The sequence below is a fragment of the Trichechus manatus genome, unplaced genomic scaffold (assembly GCF_000243295.1).
Source record: "Trichechus manatus latirostris isolate Lorelei unplaced genomic scaffold, TriManLat1.0 scaffold00111, whole genome shotgun sequence".
Classification (NCBI taxonomy): domain Eukaryota; kingdom Metazoa; phylum Chordata; class Mammalia; order Sirenia; family Trichechidae; genus Trichechus; species Trichechus manatus.
Genome location: NW_004444047.1, coordinates 7,220,461 through 7,241,486, shown reverse-complemented (window position 1 = coordinate 7,241,486; position 21,026 = coordinate 7,220,461). Strand labels below are relative to the sequence as shown.

General features: G+C 47.5%; 1 protein-coding gene and 1 long non-coding RNA gene across 6 annotated transcripts in view; one reads left to right on the top strand and one right to left on the bottom strand.

Annotated features, from left to right (window-relative positions):
* Window positions 1–9,939: 9,939 nt before the first annotated feature.
* Window positions 9,940–12,518, bottom strand: LOC111821857 (uncharacterized). 2 transcript variants are annotated; one of them, XR_002825196.1, is made up of 4 exons: window positions 12,336–12,518; window positions 11,917–12,156; window positions 10,297–10,419; window positions 9,940–10,066 (listed from the first exon to the last, which is right to left on the bottom strand). It is a non-coding gene; the product is annotated as an uncharacterized LOC111821857 (long non-coding RNA). The 2 variants fall into 2 exon arrangements; XR_002825195.1 differs by having other exon boundaries at window positions 11,917–12,518.
* A 2,841-nt stretch (window positions 12,519–15,359) lies between these two features.
* The window catches only part of PCGF3 (polycomb group ring finger 3), a 74,146-nt gene continuing 68,479 nt past the window's right edge, over window positions 15,360–21,026 (top strand). For 3 of the 4 annotated variants that reach the window (XR_002825190.1, XM_004383535.3, XM_023737992.1), the window contains exons 1-2: window positions 15,360–15,492; window positions 20,672–20,748. The gene's annotated coding sequence lies outside the window, so the exon portion shown is untranslated. Of the gene's footprint in view, window positions 15,493–19,929; window positions 20,133–20,671; window positions 20,749–21,026 lie in introns of those variants that run through there. The other variant, XM_023737991.1, reaches the window with a different exon arrangement.

The following is a 21,026-nucleotide window of genomic DNA, read 5'->3' as shown; positions in this document are numbered from 1 at the left end:
TCAGTCCATCTTGTTGAGGGTCTTCCTCTTTTTCGCTGACCCTCTACTTTACCAAGCATGATGTCCTTCTCCAGGGACTAGTCCATCCTGATAACATGTCCAAAGTACTCAAGACGAAGTTTCACCATCCTCACTTCCAAAGAGCATTCTGGCTGTATTTCTTCCAAGACAGTCTCTGTCATACCATTAAGTCTGGTGTTTTTACGTGAATTTGAATTCTGTTCTACATTTTTCTCCTGCTCCGTCTGGGACTCTCTGCTGCGTTCCCTGTCAGGGCGGTCACTGGTAGTAGCGAGGCACCGTCTAGTTCTGTTACCAAAAAATGCAGGTCTGAGCTGCCTGCGGCAAAAGCCAATACTGAGACGGGGTGAGGTGAGCAGCAAGAGTGTTTTATTGTATGTCGATATACGGGAGACACAGGGGAATGAGCTCCTCCAAAATCTGCCTCCCCCTCTGGAGGCCGATTAGAGGATTTTATCAGGACAGGGTCAAGGTCCAAAGAATCTGTGGAATGTTAGTTTCCCTTTGAGGTGGGCACAATGACCTCATTCCAGACATGTTGAGTTTCTGCGGGTATTCTTGAAGATCCTTTGTTCAGTCGTCTTGCCTTCAGATTTTATCACTTGTTGTTCTACCTCCCGAAGAGGAACTTGGGTTAATTCTAGACTTTTATAAAATTATGGGAAAACAGGAGGGAAGAGAGAAGAAAAATAAATCAGAATCATAGAAGCATGCAGAAGTGAACTATGCAAGCTATGCATTAACCACACCACAATACCCAGGACGCTAGGCCTACACAGCTGACAATAAATGTGAAATTCCCACACAGCCCCCTTTCAATTCTTCTGGTCTCAGGCTGGTGGAGTCTCTACTTCATTTGGTCTTTTAGTCCTTTGGGCTACTATTTTGCTTGTGTTTTTGGTTTTCTTCATTCTCCTTTGCTCCAAGTTAGATGAGACCATTAGATGTATCTTAGATGGCCGCTCACAAGCTTTTAAGACCCTATACACTATTCACGAAAGTGGGATGTAGAATATATTCTTTATAAACTACTGCTATGTCAATTAACCTAGATGTCCCCTGAACTATGGTCCCCAGGCCCCAGCCCCAGTTACACTGTCCCTCAAACTGTTTGGATGTGTCTAGGAAACTTTGCTTTTGCTTTGGTTCAGTTGTGCTGACTTCCCCTGTATTGTGTGTTGTCCTTCCTTTCACGGAAGTTGACACTTGTCTACTATCTAGTTTGTGATTTCCCGTCCCCCTGCCTCCTTGCCCTCATAACCATCAAAGAATGCTTTTTACTCTTTTGGAGAAGTCTTTTGATGAGCATGAGTGTTTGATTTTTAGGAGCTTCCAGTTAATCTAGTTTCTCTTTTGGTGTTTGTGCATTGTTAGTTATGGTTTGTATACTATTTATGCCATGTATTAGGGCCCCTAGAGTTGTCCCTATTTTCTTCTTCCATGATCTTTATTGTTTAGATCTTATATTTAGGTCTTTGATCCATTTTTGAGTTGTTTTTTGTGTATGGTGTGAGGTATGGGTCCTGTTTCATTTTTTTACAGATGGATTTCCAGTAATGCCAGCACCATTTGTTAAAGAAACTGTCTTTTCCCCCCTTTATGGACTTTGGGCCTTTGTCAAATATCCCCTGCTCCATAGGTGGATGGATTTACACCTGGGTCCTCAATTCTGTTCCATTGATCTGTGTCTGTTGTTGTACCAGTACCAGGCTGTTTTGACTACCGTGGCTGTATAATAGGTTCTAAAATCAGGTAGTGTGAGGCCTCCCACTTTGTTCTTCTTCTTCAGTAATGTTTTACTTATTCGGGGCCCCTTCTTTTTCCATATAAAGTTAGTGATTTGTTTCTCCATCTCGTTAAAAAATGTCACTGGAATTTGGATCGGGATTGCATTGTATCTGTAGATCACCTTGGGTAGAATTGCCATTTTCACAATGTTGAGTCTTCTTATCCATGCGCAAGGTATGTTTTTCCACTTATGTAGATCTCTTTTAGTTTCTTGCAGTAGTGTCTTGTACTTTTCTTTGTATAGGTCTTTTACATCTCTAGTTAGATTTATTCCTAAGTATTTTATCTTCTTGGGGCCATTGTAAATGGTATTGATTTGGTAATTTCCTTTTCCAAGTTCTCTTTGTTGGTGTAGAGGAATCCAACTGATTTTTGTATGTTTATCTTGTATCCTGAAACTTTGCTGAAATCTTCTATTAGTTTTAGTAGTTTTCTTGTGGATTCTTTGGGGTATTCTGTGTATAAGATCATATCATCTGCAAATAGGGATAGTTTTACTTTTTCCTTACCAATTTGAATGCCCTTTATTTCTTTCTCTTGCCTTATTGCTCTGGCTAGGACCTCCAGCACAATGTTGAATAAGAGTGGTGATAAACGGCATCCTTGTCGGGTTCCTGTTCTCAAGAGGAATGCTTTCAGACTCTCTCCACTTAGGATGATGTTAGCTGTTGGCTTTGCATAAATACCCTTTACTATGTCGAGCAATTTCCCTTCTATTTCTATTTTGCTGAGAGTTTTTATCAGGAATGGGTGTTGGACTTTGTCATGGATAGAATTGTGTCTCCCAAAAATAGCTGTCAACTTGGCTAGGTCATGATTCCCAGTATTGTATAACTGTCTACCATTTTGTAATCTGATGTGATTTTCTGTGTTGTAAATCCTATCACTATGACATAATGAGATGGATTAGTCGCAGTTATACTGATGAGGTCTACAAGATTAGATAGTGTCTTAATCCAATCTCTTTTGAGATATGAAAGAAAGAAGCGAGCAGAGAGACATGGGAACCTCATACCACCAAGAAAGCAGTGCTGGGAGCAGAGCATGTCCTTTGGACCTGAGGTTCCTGCGCTGAGATGCTCCCAGACCAAGGGAAGACTAATGCATCACAAGGACCTTCCTCCAGAGCCGACAGAGAGAGAAAGCCTTCTCCTGTTGCTGATGCCCTGAATTTGGACTTGCAGCCTACTAGACTGTGAGAAAATAAATTTCTCTTTGTTAAAGTCATCCTCTTGTGGTATTTATGTTACAGCAGCACTAGATGACTAAGATAGACTTTGTCAAATGCCTTTTCTGCATCGATTTTATAAGATCATGTAGTTCTTTTCTTTTGCTTTATTTATGTGGTGGATTGTGTTGATTCATTTTCTAATGTTGAACCATCCCTGCATACCTAGTATGAATCCCACTTGGTCATGATGTATTACTTTTTTGATATGCTGTTGAATTCTATTGGCTAGAATTTTGTTGAGGATTTTTGCATCTATGTTCATGAGGGATATTTTTGTCTGTAATTTTCTTTTTTTGTGGTGTCTTTGCCTGGCTTTGGTATCAGGATTATACCACCTTCATAGAACGAGTTCGGAAGTATTCCCTCTTTTTCTATGCTCTGAAATACCTTTAGTAGTACTGGTGTTAACTCTTCTCTGACAGTTTGGTAGAATTCTCCAGGGAAGCCATCTGGGCCAGGGTTTTTTTTTTTTGTTGTTGTTGTTGGGAGTTTTTTTTATTACCCCTTCAATCTCTTCTTTTGTTATAGGTTTATTTAGTTTTTCTACCTCGGTTTGTGTTAGTTTAGTTAGGTAGTGTGTTTCTAGAAATTAGTCCATTTCCTCCAGGTTTTCCAATTTGTTGGAGTACAGTTTTTCATAGTGTTCTGTTATGAACCTTTTTATTTCAGTTTGGTCTGTTGTGATATCACTCAGCTCATTTCTTATTCAGTTATTTGCTTCCTCTCCTGGTGGGTTTTTTTTTTTTTTTTTTTTTTTTTTGTCAGTTTGGCCAATGGTTGGTCTATTTTGTTGATCATTTCAAAGAACCAACTTTTGGTCTTGCTGACTCTTTCGATTGTTTTTCTATTCTCTATTTCATTTGTTTCTGCTGTAATCTTTATTATTTCCTTTCATCTGGTGCTTGAGGCCTTCTTTTGCCACTCTCTATTTGTTCAAGTTGTAGGGTTAATATTTTGATTTTGGCCCCTTCTTCTTTTTGGATGTGTGCATTTATTGCTATAAATGGAGCTCTAAGCACTGCTTTTGCTGTGTCTCAAAGGTTTTGGTAAGATGGGTTTTCATTCTCATTGGAGTCTATGAATTTCTTTATTCCATCCTTGATTTCTTCTCTAACCCAATAGTTTTAAAGCAAGATGTTGTTCAATTTTTATGTATTTGATTTGTTCCCGTGCTGTTTCTGTTATTGATTTTTACTTTTATGGTCTTATGATCAGAAAAGATGCTTTGTATTATTTCAATGTTTTGGATTCTCTCAAGGCTTGCTTTGTGGCCTAAAATGTGGTCTATTTCTGGAGAATGATTCATGTGTGTTGGAAAAGAATGTATAGTTTGCTGCTGTTGGGTGGAGTGTTCTGTATATGTCTATGAGGTCAAGTTGATTGATTGTGGCATTTAGATCATCCGTATCTTTATTGAATTTCTTTCTAGATATTTTGTCCTTCACTGAAAGTGGTGTGTTGAAGTCTCCTACTGTTATTGTGGAGCTACTGCTGTCTTCAATGCTAGTAGAGTTTGTTTTATGTATTTTGGAGCCCTGTCATTAGGTGCATGTATATTTACTATGGTTATGTCCTCCAGTGTATTGACCCTTTAATCATTATATAGTGTCCTTCCTTTTCCTTTGTGGTGGATTTTGCTTTAAAATCTATTTTGTTGGAGATTAATATTGCCACTCTTGCTCTTTTTTGGTTGTTGTTTGCTTGATATATCTTTTTCCATCCTTTGAGTTTTAGTTTGTTTATGTCTTTGCGTCTAAGGTGTGACTCTTGTAGACAGCATATAAAAAGATTGTGTTTTTTTTTTTTTTCATTCTGTCATTCTCTGTCTCTTTACTGGTGTATTTAAGCCATTTACATTTGGTGTAATTATTGATAGGTATGAGTTTCCTGCTGTCATTTTGATTTTTTTTTTTGGGGGTGTTGACAGTTTCTTTGTTCCACTTAATTTTGTTTCCTGAGTTTCTTTATGTATTTTCTTTTCATCTTTTTCATTATTGTTGATTTTGCATTTGGTGAGTCTTTATGTTTTTCTTGTTTTTTATTTCGATGGATAGGTTTGTTTGTTTCCTGTATGGTTACCTTGAAATTTATCTTTATTTTTCTAAGTTTAAACCAATCTTTTATTTCCATATGGAAGTTATATGACTACACTTTTTACTCCCTCTTTTTTTGTTTTGACATTGTCATTGTTTACATAGTGACGTCTCTGATTCCCTATTTTCACTCTTTTAGCTTTTATTTGTTTTGTGAATTCCCTATCTAGGTTGGTAACTGGTTGATCTGTCCTGTGTCCTAGACTTGGATTGTTGTCTGTCTGATATTGTTGATTCTCTAACTGGAAGACTCCCTTTAATATTTCTTGTAATGTTGGTTTGGTTTTTACAAATTCCCTTAACTTCTGTTTACTGGAAATGACCTAATTTCACCATTGCATCTGAGAGATAGTTTTGCTGGATATATAATTCTTGGCTGGCAATTTCTTTCCTTCAAGGCTTTATATATGTCATCCCATTGCCTTCTTGCCTGCATAGTTTCTGCTGAGTAGAAAAAGCTTAGTCTTATTGGTTCTCTTTTATAGGTGACTTTTCCTTTATCCCTAGCCACTCTCAAGATTCTATCTTTGTCTTTGGTTTTGGCAAGTTTGGTTATGACATGTCTTGGTGACTTTCTTTTGGGGTCTACCCTGTATGGGGTTCATTGAGCTGCTTGAATAGATATCTTCTCATCTTTCATGATATCATGGAGGTTTTCTGCCGCAAATCTTCAACAATTCTCCCTGTGTCTTCTGCTATCTCTCCTTGTTCTGGTACTCCAATCACTCACAGCTTTTTCCTCTTGATAGCGTCCCACATAATTCTTAGTCTTTCATTTTTTAAAATTCTTTTTTCTGCTTTTTCCTCAAATAAACTGGTGTCAAGGGATTTATCTTCAATCTCACTACTTCTGACTTCTATTATCTCATTTCTGCTCCTATGACCTTCTATTGAGTTGTCTAATTCTGCAATTTTATTGTTAATCTTTTGGATTTCCAGCTGCTGTCTCTGTATGGTTTCTAGCAGCCTGTTGATTTTGTCATTTTGTTCTTGCATTGTTTTCCTGAATTCCTCTATTGCTTTGTCTGTGTGTTCCTTGGCTTGGTCTGAGTTTTGCATGATCTCCTTCCTGATATCTTGGAGAGCTCTGTATATTAGTCTTTCGAATTCTTTCTCAGGTAGTTCCATGGCGTTATCTTCGTCTGGAAGATTTCCTGGTTCTTTATCTTGTTCACTTGTTAGAGCCATCTTGACCTGCTTTTTTATGTGATGTGATATTGACAGTCGTCTCTGAGGCATCAATAAGTTATTATATTTATTTATTGTATGTTTATTTACTGTGTTCTGACTTATTGTTTTGATATGCCCAAGTAGGCTAGGCATGTGAGCTACTTTGGTTGTTGGCGTCTTTGAAGCTCTCTTAACCTGTCTGCAGGTGGTCAGAGCAGCTACTAGGTGCGTGAGCCTAGGAGTCTGTTCACTTTTCTTGTGGAGGTGCAGTACGTGTCTAGGTTGTTGGTTACCGAGTGTATGATGCAAACTCTCACCTACAGTCCTAGGCAGGGCTGCATAGGGGTGTTTGGGGCAGGCACAGGTATCTGGCTGCAGTGGGGGGCTATGTGTGGAGCAAGGCAGGGATTTGACGGCTGCCCCCGGGTGACTGGGTGGAGGGCATGTCCCGCTTCCCTAGAGCGCGTAGTGGGGGGTATTGCAGCTGGTCCTTGGGTACCCAGTACTGTTGGCTGGAGGGACTGGAAGGTACCACTAATTCTCAGACCCCTGTCATGGGTGGTTAGATGCAGCAGGTGGTACTGCCAGCCCTCAGGCCCCCGTGTGGGTGGGTGAGGTCCCTGCTTAGGGGGCAGAGTGGTGTCAAATGTCACGAATCTGCAGCTTCCCTTGGCTGCTGCAGTTGAAAATGGGCTTTAGGTGCATGCCTTTCTGTTTTATGCTAATAAGGGCATGTGCTGTTGAATCAGCCGACAAAGTTCTGGGCAGGGGTGAGGGGCACTGCAAGTCCATGGACCCCTTAAGCTAGTGGCTAGGCGAAGCAGCAGTGCCTCCTGACCAACCTTGCATTCCTGGCTTAGGGGTCGTGATGTTTTTTAAAGCCACAAGAATGGTGTGGGCGTGGAGAGCCCTGAGTTCCCGGATTAGGGGCCATGACAGTTGTTGAATACTGTGGGGCTGATGTCAGAGCAGAGTGGGGTGGGGGTGGTTTAGGGGAAGGAAGCATTGCTCTGCTATGAGACTCTGGGAGGGGGTGGGATTATTTTGCCCCCATGCGGTAGATCAGAAGCTTTCAATTAACTTTTACAGGTCTTGTGCCGCTCCTACTTGGTTCTGGAGGTGTGTGCAGATTCACTGCTGCTTGGCTGTACCTGATGTGGTGACGCTTGTCTTTGTATGATGCTGCTTGCCTCAGCCTGTGTGTGCTGCACATACTCAGTTAGCAGAGTGCTGGCAATGTCACAATCTGCACCTCTCTGCTGCTTTTGAATTGTCTCTCCTTCCACCTGCTGCTCAGTCCAATTCTTCAGCTTTGTCTTTGATGATTAGGGTTCCTAGACTGTCTTCTCAAACTGCCCTTCGAAATCTTCTGTTCAGCTCTTTTACTTCATCATTCCATTGCTTCAGCTACTTGACATTCAAGAGCAAGTTTCAGAGTCTCTTCTGACATCCGTTTTGGTCTTTTATTTCCTGTCTTTCTAATGACTTTTCGCTTTCTTCATGTATGAGGTCCTTGATGTTATTTCACTTCTTCTGGTCTTCAGTCATTAGTGTTCAAGGCATCAAATCTATTTATCTTAGTTATCTAGTGCTGCTATAACAAAAATACCACAAGTGGATGGCTTTAACAAAGAGAAATTTATTCTTTCACAGTCTAGTAGGTTACAAGTCCAAATTCAGGGTATCAGCTCCAGGGGAATGGTTCTGTCTCTGTTGGCTCTGGAGGAAGATCCTTGTCATTAATTTCCCCCTGGTTGTGGAACTTCTCAGGTGCAGGGACCCCAGATTCAAAGGATGCACTCTGCTCCTGGTGCTGCTTTCTTGGTGGTATGAGGTCCCCTCATCTCTCTGCTTGCCTCTCTCCTTTATATCTCAAAAGAGATTGACTTAAGACACAGTCTAATATTGTAGATCTCATCAACATAACTGCCATTAATCCATTTCATTAATGTCATAGTTATAGGATTTACAACACATATGAAAATCACATCAGATGACAAAATGGCGGACAATCACACAGTACTGGGAATCATGGCCTAGCCAAATTGATACATATATTTTTGGGGGAACACAATTCAATCCATGACACTATTCTTGAGATGGTCTCTAAATTCAGGTGGGATATACTCAAGATCGTATTTTGGCTCTCGTGGACTTGCTCTAATTTTCTTCAGTTTAAACTTGAACTTGCATATGGGCAATTGATACATCTGTCCCACGGTTGGCCCCTGGCCTTATTCTGACTGATGATACTGAGAGTGCCCATCATCTCTTTCCACAGATGTATTTCATTTGATTCCTGTGTATTCCATCTGGTGAGGTGCACACATAGAGTCACCATTTATGTTGTTGAAAAAATCTTCATCCATATCTGCCCATATGTCTCCAACCTAATTTTCAGGATCCCATGTCTTTTCAATCAGTGCCCTCACTTTAAGTTCAGATGCCTTTTGAGGTTGGTAATTCAATTGGTTTTGTAATTCAGCCACTCTTAGGATAAGACTCTCAGTTTGGTTTTCAGCAATATCAACTCTGTTGCTATAAGAAATAAGGCTTTCTTTCAGGGCACAAAAAGCAACTTTCAGGTCCTTTATGCAGTGCTCAAGCTGGGACTTTGAAGCTCTGAGTTCATCCTTTTTCTTCCTCACCTTTTTCTAGCAAAAGTATGAGCAAACGGCTAGCTTCATTATACTTGTCAGTTTGACAAAAATGTTGAAAGGCATCAAATACATGATCACACAGAGCCTTGTCTCTCACAAATATTTGATCCAGTGGTGGTGATATTTTCCTTTTCTCTACTGCCACATCATGCCATGGATTAACAGTGCCCTCTGTATTACCGGAATAAAGTCATTAGTAGTGCCTTTAAATCTAGTCAGATTTGAGAACCAATTCAGAAATCTCATCCTTAAGATTTTTGTTCCCCTAGAACCACTCTTAAAGGAGCCTTGGTAGCATAGTGGTTAAGCACTCAGCTGCTAACCAAAAGCTCAGTGGTTCAAACCCACTAGCTGCTCCTTGGGAGATAGATGTAGAAGTGTGCTCCTGTAAAGATTACAGCCTTGGAAACCCTATGAGGCAGTTCTACTCCATCCTGTAGGGTCACTATGAGTCAGAATCAACTCAACAGCAATGGGTTTGGTTTTGGTTTTTTTTTTAGAACCACTCTTGATACCAAATGAAGATATAAAAAAGTGTGCAGGGTTGAGAGAGAACGAGAAAGAGAGTGCGAGCTTTGCCAGAACATCCATTTATATAAATGGAGGCAGGCCATACCCCCAAGGAAACTCCCCTTTGAACTGGTTGGCTGCTCACAGCAGATCACAAAATGGAAAGTGATTGCATTATGGAAGAGCACATGCCAAACAACTGAGAACTGCAGCCTAGTCAAGTTGACATATGAACATTAACCATCATGGTTGGGCCACAGTCTGCCCTGTGATTGTTTTACTCACTGTCTTAGTTCAGGTTCTCTAGAGGAGCAAAACTAGTGAAGCATATATAAACATATAGAGAGACAAATTTACTTCAAGGAAATGGTTCATGCAATTGTAGGGGCTGGCAAGTCAAAATTCGTGGGTCAGGCGACAAGCTGAAGACCTCTGCTGGCTCACAGGATTGCAGGGGCTGGGGAATCCAAAGTCTGTAGGTCAGGCAGCAAGGTGAAGGCCTCTGCCGGCTCACGTGGTTGTGGGGTTGGCAAATCCAAAATCTGCAAGTCAGGCGGCAGGCCAGAGACTTGGGCAGGCTCATGTCACAAGAACTGGAGGTCAGGTAACAAGAAGAATATGGGGTAGAGAGAGAGAGCACGAGCTTTGCTAGAACATCCATTTATATATCGGAGGCAGTCCACACCCCCAAGGAAACTCCCTTTTCAACTGATCAGCTACTCACATCAGATCACAAAATGGAAGGTGATTACATAGTGTCTGCCAAATCCCTGAGAATCATAACCTAGCCAAGTTGACACGTAACATTAACCATCATACTCACCTTGCAGGGATTGGTTGGTTTACTAGTCGGAAAGGTGGTGTGTAAATCCACCCAATAAGACTGAGTGGGTTGTGCTCCAATGTGGCAAATGGTCATTTCATAGTCCTGCTCAGAGGGCCATACCTTGAAATTGACAAGGAGCTTGCTTATACAAGCAGCCATGTCTACAGAGGTTTAAAACGGGGAGGAGGGAACCTCAAGACCAAGAAGAGCCTGGAGCAGAGTGGTTTGAACTAGGGTTCCTGTGTAGGGATCCTCCAATAAGAGCTGCAATACAGGTTAACGGCTGTAACACCGAAGAAGGCAAGAGGCCCAGAAGGGGCCTGGCAGCAGAGAGTTGGTGGCAAGAGGCCTGGAAGGGAGCCAGCAGCAGAGCCAGCAGCTGACAGGCCTAGAAGGGGCTCAGCAGCAGAGCCTGTATGGCTGAGAGAGGGCTACTACACTGGCTGTGAGCTGAAGCAGTTAGCAGCAGAGAGGCCTGAAGGCAGAGAGGCCTAATGGCAGTGAGGCCTGATGGCAGAGAGCGCTGGGACAGCTGTCTTAGTTGGAAGTTGTCCTGCACTAAAGAAGAGAAGGATGTGCTCTCCACTTTAAGGGAGCCTTCTAGATCTTGCCTGTGTGCTTCCTGATCCTGATCCCAAGTTGCTCCTGTTATTTCCAAGTTGATCCTAATCCCGAGTTGTAGCTTGTTACTTTCCTAATAAAACATGTAACTGTGAGTGTGGTCTGTGAGTTGTGTGTGGCCATTGAAATGAATTATTGAACCCTGAAGAGAAGTAGAGAATGCCGTAGGGGGAATGACTGGTGTCAGAAACCATGTGGAAGGGGGAAGGTGGAGATATAACTGACCTCCACCTCATAGGTATCAGCTTTGTGATGATCCTGATTCTTCTTCCTCAGGAATTTAGACAAGTCCTGATGCTGTATTACAGGTGCCTATGGATACCTAAGGAGCCCTGGTGGTGCAATGGTTAAGCACTCAGCTGCTAACCGAAAGGTTGGCGGTTCAAACTTACCAGTCACTCCATGGAAGAAAAGACCTGGCGATATGCTCCCATAATGATTTCAGCCTAGAAAACCCTATGGGGCAGTTCTACTCTGTTCTATAGGGTCACTATGAGTTGGAATCGACTTGACAGTACACAAGAACAAGAGATACCTAGGCAGCTGAACCTATGAACTCTGAGTCTCAGGAAGAGGTCTTAGGCATGGTGAGGTCACCTGCGAGAGCTTGCAGGTCGACCAGGTATCCAATCTAAGCCCTCTGGGCAGAAAGACTGAGGGCCTGGACTGTACCATTACACATCAGCACCTTATGCACACACTCTCAGCTCCCCCTCAGCAGCCTGAAAAACAGCTGTTTTACCCCCATTTGCAGACAAGGTGGCCCAGGTGGAAGAAGGGCATTAGATGACTTCCTGAGGCCACTCTGCCCTCATCCACACAGCTGCTCCTCGCACCCAGATCTGCTCATTGGCACCTCCTTTCTCTTCCCCTCCACCCTCATTCTCTGATGACTTAGCTTCCATTTCACTGGAAAAACAGAAGCAACCAGAAGAGAAGTGCACAAGCTCACTCCCACCCGACTCCCACTACCCACTCCATCAGCACCCTGCCTACCTGTTTCCTGTCTGTGATGGGTGATCCCCACTTCTGTCGAAGGCCAGCCTCTTCACCTGGACCGCAAACCCATGTATTATGCAAGGACTTCGCTGCAGCATCTCCTTCTCCATGGGACTGATCCATTAGCACCCATGCATGTAGTCATGGCTCCCGATGAAAAAGAAACCACCCTCTCTTGACCTCACATCACCTCCAGCTCTAGTCCCATTTCTTTGCTTCTTTTTCACAGAAAAACACCTTGAGAAAAGTTGTCTATATTCATGTCTCCAATTTTTCTGTTTTTCTCTGAAACCCACAATGATCAGGTTTTCACGCCCAACAAAGCACCCAGCCTGCACTGGCCAAGGTCGCCTGGGGCTCCCAAGGTCAGCCCTCAGGCCCCTCACTGACGCTGACCTGACCCATCATCTACTCACCTGGCGCAGGGGACATCATTCACTCTTGGGTCTCCTCTTCCCTGTGGCTGCTCCATCTGGGTCTTTCTTGCTGGTTCCCTCTTGTTATGGATTGAAGTGCACCCTCCAATCCTAACCCCTACACCTGTGGGTGTGATCCCATCTGGGAATAGGGTTTTCTTTGTTTTGTTAATGAGGCCATATCAGTGTAGGGAGTGTCTTAAACCTAGTGCTTTTTTTTTCTAAATTTTATTTATTCTATTGTTGAGAATATACACAGCAAAACATAAACCAATTCAACAAATTCTGCGTGTACAATTCAGTGACATTGATTACATTTTTCAAGTTGTGCAACCATTCTCACCCTTCTTTTCTGAGTTGTTCCTCCCTCATTAAGAAACTCACTGTCCCCTAAGGTTCTTATCTAATCTTGCCATTGTCAGTTTGATCTCATATAGACAATTCTTCAAAGAGCATAATCCTCAAGACAGACATTCTTTACTAGTTAAGCTGAACCATCAGTTTTAAGATGACTTCAGGGGATATTTTTCTTTAAGGTTTAAAGATTATCTCAGGGCAATAGTTTCAGGGGTTCATCCGCCCAACCCTAATGACTTTTGAGACATAAAAAGAGAAGATTAGACACAGAGAGAAGGAAGTACAAATGGGGGAAGATAGATGCCACATGGAGACCACCAAGGAACCAAGAAAAGCTGGGGCTACCGAAGGTGAGACAAGGATCTTCCCCCAGAGCGAACAGACAGCCTTCCCCAAGAGCTGGTGCCCTGTATTTGGACTTCTCACCTCCCGGTGGCACAACAGTTAAGCGCTTGGCTGCTAACTGAAAGACAGCCAGTTGGAACCGACTCAAGTGCCTCCACCAGAGAAAGAGCTGGCGATCTGCTCCATAACGATTACAGCCTAGAAAACCCCATGAAGCAGTTCTATTCTGTCACATGGTATTGCTGTAAGTTGAGAATCAACTCGAGGGCACCCAGCAACAACAGCCTCCTATACTGTGAGAAGATAAATTTGGTTCCTTAAAGCCACCCACTTGTATTTCTGTTAGAGCTGCACTAAGAAACTAAGACGCCTCTTGATTCCCAGACTTCTCCCTGTTGGAGGGCCCACAGGCTCAGTCATCCGATCTCTTCCTTCTTCGCTTCCAGTCTCCACTCACAGCTGCGCCCCAACCCTCAGCAACCCCACTCTCCCTCTCCCTCCTCGGCCCCCCACCTGGTCCTGGCACCCCTCTGCTCAGTCCTCCAGCCACTGGGAGGCTGGAAGGAGGGGAGGAGGGGGGCAGAAGGAGGCACTTGCCCGCAGACAAGGCTGACATTCTAAGGCACCACAAGTGTGAAAGGCACCTGACTGAGGCAGCTGGACAAGAGAGGGGGTTATCTGCTGAGGCAGCTATCAACGTCTATCCATCCTGAAATGGCGGGGGTGGGGCACAACTTAGAGATTGCCCCTGGGTGCTCATTACTCTCCATAGTCCCTGGTCCCCATCTGTGCTCATCTCCGACCTCCTGCACCCTCTGCTCTTCAGCCACACTGCCTCCTCCTAGCATCGCTCCCAAGAGGGAAGAGGGGCTGCACTCCCTGGGTGTGCTAGTCCCCCCAGATACTTGCTTGGGTCCCTCCTTCTACTGTGCCGGCCCTTATCTGCAGGCCCTTCTGGTCCATCCACTCCAGTTACACTCCAGCACCCCCACCCGCTCCCTCTCCACTTCCCTGGCTTGCTTCTTCCCTGCATGATACCGTGTTTACTTTTTCCTCTGTTATTGCTGTTCCTCCCACGACAGTGTGGACTCCACAGGGCGTCGGCGTCACGGTCACTGCATCCAGCAGTGCCTGCGCAAAGACAAACGGACAAGTTGTGTGGTCAGAAGCCGGGAGGCAGAGCCCCTGTCTGCTGCGATCCCCAACCTGCCTGGGGCAAGGAGGGCTCTCGGTGCCGGTCTCCGGGGAAGGGGCAAGGAATGCATGAATGAATGAAGTGGCCGCAGCCAACCATCATCGCCTTCTGGGGAGACAGGCTCCGCCGGACGAAACCCTAGTCCGAGGAGACATGCTCAGCGCTGAGCTGCTTGTAAGGTCTCAGGCCGGGTTCGCCGAAGCCTCCTCTGCGGCTCCCTACACCTCTCGGCCTCCCGCGCCCGGCTGAGTACAGGCGTAGAGCCAGGCGGAGCCTGCATCCTTTGACCATGCCCCTCTCCTGACCCCGCCCCCTCTGACCACGCCTATCATCGTAGGCCCGCCCCCGTCCAACCCCGTTCCGTTCGGCCCCGCCGCCGCCTCCAGACTTCTCCCGGCCTTCCGCGCCCAGCTGGGTTCAGCAGTAGAGCCTGGAACTTCTAACCACGCCCCTCTTCTGGCCCCACCCTGCACCCACTGACCTCGCCCCTCTCGTAGGTCCCGCCCCCGTTCGGCCGCGCTGCGTCCCCTCCAGTTTCCAAGCGCCCCACCCAGGCACTCTGACCACGCCCCTACCTGGCCCCGTCCTGTGCTTCCGACCACTCCTCTCCTGCCCCCATAGGCCCCACCCCCTCCCGCCCCCGCGAGCCCTGCCGGGTTCCTCCGGGGAGCCCGGCTGGTCTCGTGCCCTCTGGCCACGCCCCCTCCTGGCCGCGCCCAGCGCCCTATGACCACGCCCTTCCAGGCCTCTCCCCACTCCCCGCGTCCTCTGTCCAAGCCTCACCAGCCACACTTGGCCCTGCCGCCGCCGCCTCCTCCGCGACCCTCCCGGCCCCTCGGGCCGGCAAGGGTTCCTCTGCGCTCTCTGACCACGCCCCCTCTTGGCCCCGTCCCACCCCCCTTAGTTGCAGGCCCCGCCTCCTCCCTGCCCCTCGAGCCTCTGCGGAGCCCAGCCGGGCCTGCGCACTCTGGCCACGCCCCTTCTGGCTCCGCCCCGCGCCCTCTGATCACGCCCCCGCCCGGCTCCGCCCCGCTACCGGCGGCAGGGTGGGAGCCGGGCCGCGCAACGCGCATGCTCCAAGCGCGGCGCCCCCGACTCGGCGCTCGGCTTCACTCGGGCATTTCCGCCTCTTTGTTTTAAACTCCGGACGGGTTTTTTTCTCCTCCTCTTGGGGGGGACCCGGAGGGAGCGGCGCCCCCTCCCCCGCCCCCGGTGTGGCCCCCGCGTGCGCCCCGCTCATTCGCGGCCCGGAGATCACAGGTCAGTGGATCCCCGTCCCAGCCGGGCCTGGGCCCGAGCGCCCGCTCCCAGGCCGCAGCCTCGGCCTCCGCGAGCCCGGAAGGCTCCGGAAGCCCCTGCCTGCATCCTGGGCGTCCCCTCATCGGCTGGGCCCGCAGGAGCCCAGCACCCTCGGCAGGCCCCAGGCCCGCTCAGGACCCAGGGTGGGTCAGACCTTATCAGTGGTCGCCGAGGAGGGCTGGACCCCGGGGCTGGTCACCGGGGAGGGCTGGACCCCTTGAGTGGGCAGGACCCAGGGAGGACTGGACCCGGGGACCGGTCACCGAGGAGGGCTGAGGCTTTGGGACCAGTCACTGAGGAGGGCTGGGACCCCAGGACCGGTCACCGAGGAGAGCTGAGGCTTTGGGACCAGTCACTGAGGAGGGCTGGGCGCCTGGGACCGGTCACCGAGGAGGGCTGGGAGCACGGGACCGGTCACCGAGGAGGGCTGGGAGCACGGGACCGGTCACCGAGGAGGGCTGGGCGCCTGGGACCGGTCACCGAGGAGGGCTGGGCGCCTGGGACCGGTCACTGAGGAGGGCTGAGGCTTTGGGACCAGTCACTGAGGAGGGCTGGGAGCCCGGACCAGTCACCGAGGAGGGCCAGACCCAGAACAGGTCACTGAGGAGGTCTGAGACCCCAGGATGGGTAGCCCAGGAGAGCTGGGACTCTGGGATGGGTCACCAAGGAGGTCTAGATCCTGGGTCGGGTCACCAAGGAAGGCTGGACCCCGGGACATATCACCAAGGAGGACTGGGGCCCCAGGACTTGTCACCGAGGAAGGCTGGACCACGGGACATATCACCGAGGAGGATTGGGGCCCCAGGACTTGTCACTGAGGAGGGCTGGACCCCGGGACATATCAGCAAGGAGGACTGGGGCCCCAGGACTTGTCACCGAGGAAGGCCAGATCTTAGGAATGGTCTCTGAGGAGGTCTGGGCCCTGGGACAGGCCCAAGGGCACTTCTGGGACCCGGACACAGCCACCTGCAGTAGGCTGGAACTGTGAGACTGGACCTTGAGAAGGACTTCTGCCATGGGACAGGTCCCCAGGGAGGGCCAGGACCCCTGAACAAGTCCCTAAGGAGCATCTGCTTCCCAAGACTGGTGTGTGAGGAGTACTGGGGCCCCTGAGCCAGGCCCCCATAGGGTTGTGATCCTGGGGCGGGATCCAGAGGCACCCCAAATCCTGGGGCAGGATACAGCCCCCTCAACAGGACTGCTTGCTTTGAGACCCTGGGCCTCTGGGATCCAGGTCACCTGAGCCCCACAGGTGAAACCTATGCCCCCTTTCCATGAGGCCTCTGAGCGCCCTGATAACATGAACTCCTGGGCCAGCTTTACAGACCTTGACACCTTGACTGGGGCCCTGGGGCAGGTGTGAGCCAAGGTTGGGGCCCACCCTCCTGGCTCTGGGGACTCAGGCTTCAGGGGAATTCCTAGTCCATACTGGCTCCATGGCCCAGGCCAGCCCTGTGCCCACTCCCCGAACCCAGCAAATTGTTTGCTACCCTGTTTTCCCAGCTCCCTCCAGCCAGGGTCACTGTCATTTCCTGTCTGCACCCTTGGTCAGGGCCTGATTGCTACAGCTACTCCTACCCCTCTCCTCTTCCTGGTGGTGTCACCAAAGGAGCCCCAATTTCAAGGTCACGCAGGTGCACCCTCATCCCAAGCCTAGGGGAGTTTTCAGTGTCCAGGAGATTCCAGGAGCACGCAGAAGATGTGAGCCTGGGAGTGTGGGCTTCTGGGAATTTGGGGGGTAGTTGGCCCAGTGCAGAAAGTTGGGGCTGGTGAGGTTGCATGTCAGGTGCGTGAGTCAGGCACCTTCCCCACTCTCCCTCCACTCCGGGAAGGGGCAGCATTAAAGGGACTTAGGGAGAATCTTTGTTTCTCTGAAGCCTGTGAGTCAGCCTTTCATCTAGAACTTGTCCGTGTGTTCCTTTTATTTGGAAGCGATAATGAGAAAACAGGATGTAGTTTTTACTTTGTGAAATATTAAAGAGCTAGTGGTATCTGCTGCCTTTGCTTTGGAAGAGCTCCAGAGTGTGGCAAGTGAAACAATTCTGGAAGCGTTCGGAGAGAGTGTAAACGCCAGGAGGGCAGGGGCTGTGCCCACCTCAGCTCCCAGCACAGGCTGCCTGGTGTAGGGTCATATTATTGAGTGAACGAAGGAATAAAAGGAAGGTAGGGTATACTTTTGGAAAAGCCGACTTGGGTTGGGACTGCAAACTTATCCGGAAGTTGGGCAATAGGATGAGGCATAGTCTGAGACTCTGGGCTTGTAGCATGGACTCTAGAGAGACACGAAACTGTCAGCTTGGTACCTGGTTTTGTGGCACAGCTTCTTGTTACTTAGGAGATTTTAGATTGCAATTTAATGTTTCATTGTACTGAATCACAACAGAATTGTCTCCCTGAATAGGCCAGCTTAGAAACTTCCATTTGCCACATATAACGCTTGGGACCTTTTTACTCAGTGCTTACTTCTGATTCATTCTTTTGACATATATTTTACTTTCTTTCTTTTTTTTTAATTTGCTTTGTAGAATTTTTGGTAGAAGATTTAGAAAACTAGTTATTCAGATTTGGTTGTTGTTGGCCCCTGACTTATGGCAGCCCCGTGTACAGTGGGATGGGACCGTTGTGATCCATAGGGTCGTCAATGGCTGATTTTCAGAAGTCGTTGCCAGGCCTTTCTTCCTAGTCTGTCTTAGTCTGGAGGATCCATTGAAACCTATTCAACGTCATAGCAACACACAAGTCTCCACTGCCAGACAGGTGGTGGCTGCACATAAAGTGCATTGGCCAGAAATGGAACCTAGGTCTTCCCCATGGAAGGTGAGAATTCTACCACCAGACCACCACTGGCATCTCAGATTTGGTTAGGCTCTTTGTTTCCCCATTTTCTAATTTTTAAAGGTGTGATAGTGTCAGGTGGTTGTGTTAGTTATTGTTGCACAACAAATCACCCCAAAATTTAGTAGCTGAAAACACCCATTTATTATCTCATGGTGTCTGTAAGTCATAGGTCTGGGCACAGCTTAGCTGGGTCTGCACTGAGACTGTCGGCCGGGGCTGTGGTCTCATCTGATGGCTTGACTTGGGGAGGACCCGCTTCCAAGCACGCTGACGTGGCTGTTGGTGGGAGATGGCAATTCTCTGCTGTGCAGGCCTGCCCGTGGGGCAGCTCACAACATGGCAGCTGCTTCCCTCACGCCAGAGAGAGCAAGCATGAAGTCAGTCTTTTTGTAACCTCACCTTAGAAGTGACTACCCACCACTTTTATCACGTTCTGTTAGAAGCTTGTCGCTGGGTCCAGCCCGCGCTCAAGGGGAGGGGATTACACAGGGGGTGCATACTGGGAGTGAGCTGGGGTCCCCCAGGGTCTCTCAGAGTCTACCTGACTCAGTGGTGTTGTGAGCCTGGCATCTCTCTGATTTTTCGCTAATGTGGGGCCTGTACCCAAGAAGCATCCTAGAAGTTAAATTAAGATGATTATATATATCAGAGAAAAAAAACAAAACCAGTTGCTGTTGGGTGGATTCCAACTCCTGGCGATCCCACGTGTGCAGAGTAGAGCTGTGCTCCATAGGGTTTTATGGCTGATTTTTCAAAATAGATCACCAGGCCTTTCTTCTGAGGAGCCTCTGGCCTTTTGGTTAGTAGCTGAGCACCTAACTGTTAGCACCACCCGGGGACTCCATGATCGTGCAGTAGCTGTTAAATATGAGGTCACAGCAATCTGAGTGCCTCTTTGGTTGGTACAGCTTCCTCTGTTGTCACCATAATGATTGACGTCATTGTGAGCCATGGACCAACACACAAGGGGACATAAATCACAAATAGCAGATCTTGGCAATTGTCAAATACCAAGCAGTGTTAAGTTTGGAAGACACTGTCAGACCCCTGCAGATAATTTTACGTGCGTGGGTGTATGAGTCAGTGACTTGGAATTCTCTGATTGGAATTGTCCTTGCGCCTGACTTCTGAGGAAGAAACGTGAGTTGCTTCTAGAGCCTCTTTATTTTTTTCCATTTTATTTTGTCCCAGAAGTTCTAAACTAACATCTGTAGGAAGTTTTCCTGAACCATTTCAAATATGTAGGGAAAATTTTGAGGAGCCCTGGAGGTACAACGGTTAAGTGCTTGGCTGCTAACCGAAAGGTTGGGGGTTTGAACCCACCAGTGGCTCCACAGGAGAAAGGCCTGGTGATCTGCTGCCATAAAGATGGCAGCCAAGAAACCCTATGGAGCAGTTCTGCTGTGTCACATGGGGTCACTGTGAGTCAGAATTGACTCGATGGTCCCTAACAACAGGGAAAATGTTGGTCCTTGTGCACTGGCTTATTTGTGTCCTTTTAAATACCGTAGAAGGCGTGAGACCATGAAGCGTTTCAGATAGTTGCTCCTCGTCAGGAAATCACGTCCCAGGGATTTGCGAGATGTAGGAACCTGCTCTGTAGGAGCCTGGCCAGTCCCGGCCTGTGTCTTCCATCCTGCAGAGAGCCCAGACCTCTGGACACCATGCCTTGTACTGCCTGGGGCGAGTGTGGCACAGGGCTGGGAAGGCACCACCCAGAGGCCACACGGGAGGCCCCCTGGAGGACTCATCCCAGGACGTAGGTACCTGATTGCATCACATGGAAGGAGACCCCCTACCACCCTACTCTCAGGACCACCCAAGGCTCCACTTTGGGGTCAGCAGCTGCTACTTCCTCGGCCCCTCTCAGGCCTGCTGGCGGGGCTGCTAGCGTGGGGGACACTAGCCAATGATTGGAATTACTTATTCGGGTTGTTTGATTTGGATTTTAAAGCAAGGTGTGCCTTTTGGCCTGTACTGTTAACTTTTTAACCTGTGAAGTGGCAGGATCTATTTCATTTGGAGCCTTACTCAGTTAGCCATCAGAATTACATTTAAAGTTAAAGATGTCATTGTTCTGTGACTGTTGAACGACATTGAGGTGTAGGGACAGTATCCTATTGTTTGCTTCTCACTGTCCTGATATTTGCCATGAACCCAGCAAAGATGCCGTGCTGTGCTTCAAACCGTAGAGTGATTATTCTTCGATTCTACAATATTTTACCTTCAAATTGAAAAAGACATTTGGTCTTTCAGAATAATAAAATGCTATCTTTTCTGTCTGCCGCTTTTCTCCTTACAGAACTGAACGATACCAGAGCCACGATGACAGAAAAGAACACCCACGAGTGACTTAACATATGAGGACAGAGGACTGAGGTGAGTGTGGTGTCATGAGTGTTCTAGAACCGTCCGTTGAATTAAGCCAAACTCCTGTTGATATCTGCTGAAACACACCAGGAATTATAGTCCCTACCAACCAATTGCTAGGTTGATTTGTTTTGGTTTGGTTTTGTTTTTAGAGAGAACCACAAATATTTAGGTGAATGAAGAGAGTAGAGGCTAATTATTTTTTTTTTCCCAAATGCATTAGTATTTTCTGGACTTGCTACATTAACAGCCAATTCCAGGTGTGTAGGAGGAAATACGCAAACAGT